Consider the following 4,536-nt stretch of genomic DNA (forward strand, 5'->3'; position numbering starts at 1 on the left):
AAGAAGAGCTATATTATTTATATTAACAACTTTTTCTTACTCAACACTGTCGAACAGTTCTGTTTTTCTGTTCACCTCTGGAGTATGAAAGTTTATGGAGCCAGAAGAACTGGATACAAGATAATAAATTGTTTTAAAAAGAGGCTTCTGCCCTGGATTAAATAGTCATGGTTTGTTAGACAAACTCTCTCTCTCCATCTGTCTATGTGCACAAACACATATATATGAGTTTGTTTGCCTGCATTTACTAGTTATCAAAGATATTTTAGTACAGTGTATAAAACAGAACTAACACCTCTCCATGATCTATACTGCATCAAAGAATAAACTCCTTTCACTGAATTTGCAGCAGCACATGGTTTTCCATACCAACAGACTGACACCATAACGGTGCAAAAAGGAAATTACTTCCAAGTAACTGGAGTTAGAAATATATTGTCCACATACTTGATCTCTCATGTGGGTATTTCTCATATTCTGAATTTGCAATCAGAGATATTTCATCTTAATTTACCCTGTGAGTGTGCTTTAGCCCCACCTCCCTTGGTGCTCCCACACTGAAGGAATACATGGCAGCACATATTACCTACTCCTCTGTTCCCTTTCATTGGTAGATTCCTAGGTCACCTCGATTCATTTTATCCTTCTGATACAGTGGCACAATGGGAGGTGGGACTACATTGCAAAAAGGCTGCTATTGAAGGCTCAGGGCATCAGACATACACACAAATGAGACTGCGCAGGTAGACAACAGCTTGAAGGAGAATCATCTCTTTCATGAGTGGTCAAAGAGGATATTTAATGGAGGAAAAACCCAAGGGCATTCTTTAGATAAAAACTTGTAAGTAGATAAAAATCACTAAGTAAACTGCTGCTTATATAAATTTATATTCAAAAATATTTTTGTTATAAAAATCTGTTAAAAGAAATTCTCAAATAAAAGTGCTGTAAAAAGTGTAAAAATATTAAACCATTTTATGCCCTAACCCCAAATGAGGAAGGAGAAATGAATATTAAAAGACTTCAGACTCTTAATACTACTGGATCAGATCATCAGCTGGAATAATATTATAATATTCTATTGACTGCTATGGCACTATTTTAATTTACAGCATCTGTGGACAGCAGCTCCCTTGTGCTATTCAAAAGCATGGAGGAAAAGAAAAAAACCCCAACATTTCTGATGTTCAAGTAGATGGAAAAAAAAGGCAATTTTAAGATTACCAATCTTGAAATCAAATGGTATCTTACAAACATGATTCAGATAAAACACGTATAAAACCAATAATTGTGTATAACAAGCAGAAAGAGATAACGACACTTTATATTATCAGAGGCCATAATGATAATCTGGTAGGAGTTGTACTAGATTTTAATACAAAATGTCTACAACAATGTGTTTATTCTTTTATGTACCTTGACAAACTATGAGAATCACCTGAATTCTCCAGTATGAAAAGTATTACATAGGTTTTAATTTTTCAAACTACTTAAGTAGGTCTTTAACTTAAGCATGTGAGTAGTTCCATTGAGGTCAAGGCTTAAAATTAAGCATCTATTTGGTTTGCTGAACTGAGACTATACTTAACATATACCATCTTGCCACTTCTTCATATCAGGGTCTCATTAATTTGTTTTTCATACCAGGGCAAGGGATAACTTACTTTTTGTGAAGGAACTCTCCAGCTGCTACTGCAACAGGCCGGTGTGCTGAATACACCAAGTGATAAACATTCTCACAGTCTTCGTTGGATAGAGCTTCTTCACTTCCACTGAAAAAGTCAGAAAGTAATACCTGATTCAAAATAGATGTTCGACTTCAGTTCCACCCTCCCATAAGTTAGACTGTCATAAAAGCACCCACATTTATGGCTACCCAAGCTTCATAAAAGCCAGTAGATATCAACAGGATTTGAACCAGGCTCCAAATGAAAAGATATTTAATTCTTCACTGGGCTCGTCTACACTTGCAAATAATACAAAGCAATACACTCCGGAATTTATAGCTCGACACTTTATTGCTCCCAGGTGCGCCGTTCGAATGTATGCCCAGAACTGGAGCACGCTGAGCCAGGTCAGAGCTGCCTTGTCTGGCAGGGGTTCCCAAGAGTCAGCTTGCCGGCCCAAGGCTGCTCCTGCCCAGCTCAACATGCTGTGGAGAGGCTGGCTGGGGGATGAGGGTGTTTCAGTATGGGGCTAGCCATCAGGCAGCCCCCACACTAAAGCACCCTCGTGCTCCAGCCAGCTGCATCAGCATCTACACATGTGGTGCTGTGGAGTAAAAAACTCTGTATCATGACAGTACTTATATTTACAAGTATTACTGGGCTGCAGCGTTTATTAGTTTAATCCGGCCTCTAATAGTCTTGCACGTGTAGATGATGAGATGTTTACTGTGGAGCTAATTAGACTAGACAAGGCACAGTAAATGCCTTGTGTACATGCACCCACTGTAAAAATAAAACACCATTGAGTTAAAATTAACTGAAATGTTTTGCTAGGAAATTACCAATGCCTTCTAAAATTTGAATTAAATTTATATTAGTGCTTACTTAATTTTCTTACATTTTGAAATATGTCCAAATATCTCGCTTCTTTATTAAAATGTACTCATTTCAAATGCGACAAAAATAATTACAGCTCATGGTCAAGTACTGGCCTTTAAACAGTAAATTCTTCACAATAATTCTTTTAGCCTCAGATGACACATACTTGGACTGTGACTCAAAGGAAAATCATTATTAAAAAGTAGGATCAAAATCCATTCTACCATTTTTTTTTCTCCCAACAAAGAAGTAATTTGAACTTAAAAGCCAAGCAAAAGCATTGTGAGCTTTGTGCTTTGGCTGTGCCCCTACAATTTTTAGAGCTCCTAGAGCTAGACCGTCACCAGATTATCGTGCTGAGGTCTCACACACAGAGCCCATGTGTTAAGGGTGTGGTGGAGTTCTATCTACTCCATCAATCCTCAGGCCCTTAGAGCATGCACATAATCTGAGCAACCCCCATGTTGCTTTAAGTGAGTGGAGGCCAACCTTTTTGACAGCTGTGCCACAAATTAGCTCTTTACCCTGCCTGAGTGGGTGCTACAGCTAGGAATGGTATAGGGCAGCTTGGTGTCAGGAAACCAAAGCCACCTCTTTGAACCACCTTTCCTTCAATAATTTGTTAATTAAACAAGGATAGCATTAGTCTTTTTGACCATACCACTGCACTGCAACTCAGGTTTGACAGGTTATCCACCATGACCCCTAAATCCTCTGTGAAGTCCTGCATCCTCTAATCACATTTTTGATCCTAGATGCCTGACCCTGTATTTTTACCACAATTCCATCAAAGGGGTGATATTATGGGAAGGAAGCAGGCTTTTTGATACTTTTTTTTGCCTTAGATTGCTACGTCTCCAATAGCGTAATAATGTAGGAAGCAAGTATCTTCTCTACATTTTTTCTGTAATCAATTTTAAGAACTACTATTTTGGCAGAGCAAAAAATGTGACTCAACTCTTGGCTACTGTATTTACCTGAATCCAAGATGACTCTGAATTTAAGTTACCCCTTGGTACCTGTCCCTCCCATCAAGTCCCTGCTGCTGCCTGAACCCCCACTACCTCTGCCCTGCTATTGCTGTTACCAGGTTAGGCTGGGCCTGGACCAATCACATGCTCCACATTCTGGGTTGGAGCTAGAGGCTAAGCAGTAAGGCTGTGCAAAGCTTCGGTCCCTGATTCGATTCGGCAGAGATTCGGCTTGATTCAGTGGCCAAATCTCTGAATCTGAATTGAATCAGAGAACCCTTTAATCTCTCCAAATCGAATCAGAACCCTCTGAATCGATTCAGAAAGATTCCGAGATAGAGACAGCTGTAAATGTTTTTCCTACATGCCTCTAGGTAGCATATAGAAAAATGGCTTACCAGTGCGCTTGGCTGCATTTCCAGAAGTGGACCAGAAGCACTGCTGGTCTACTTTTGGGTCTGCTGTGGAGCACACAGGGGGGTCCCCCTGCACCCTCTCCCAGCTCGGTGATTGGTGCCTCTTGGGTTGGGTGGGGGGCACCCAGGGTCCCCCTTCGGCCAATCGCCGAGTCAGGGGGGCACAGGGGGGCCCCCTGCGTGCTTCCCAGCAGACCTGGAAGAAGACCGGAAGTACTTCCAGTCCACTTCTGGGCTTGCCAACAAGCATGTGGAGGGCCACCCAGCACTCCTGTGGGATGCTCCATCCACCCCTGCACCATAGCAATCACGAGCTGCACCTGCTACCTCAAGGTATGTAGAAAAAACATTTAAAGTTGTGCCTGTGTCCGAATCACTGATTCTCTGAATCAGCATTGAATCTTCAGATTTGGATTCGACTGAATCCAATTGGGGACAGTGATATGAATCAACAAATCGAATCACTGTCCCTGAATCGGGCTGAATCCAAATAGGGCCCGCTTTGCACACCCCTACCAAGCAGCACTGGGGGGTGGGAGGGAGGAGAGATGGCAGGTGAAAGCAGCAGGAGGGCAGGCAGCAGTTGTGGCTCCCACCCAACAG

The 4,536-nt window shown here is 41.5% G+C and overlaps 1 protein-coding gene across 9 annotated transcripts in view; it reads right to left on the bottom strand.

Moving 5' to 3' along the window:
• Positions 1–4,536, bottom strand: part of STAG1 (stromal antigen 1) — a 251,543-nt gene that overhangs the window by 87,170 nt on the left and 159,837 nt on the right. The gene's annotated exons all lie outside the window — the stretch shown is intronic.

Source organism: Alligator sinensis, unplaced genomic scaffold (assembly GCF_000455745.1).
Source record: "Alligator sinensis unplaced genomic scaffold, ASM45574v1 scaffold1264_1, whole genome shotgun sequence".
Classification (NCBI taxonomy): domain Eukaryota; kingdom Metazoa; phylum Chordata; order Crocodylia; family Alligatoridae; genus Alligator; species Alligator sinensis.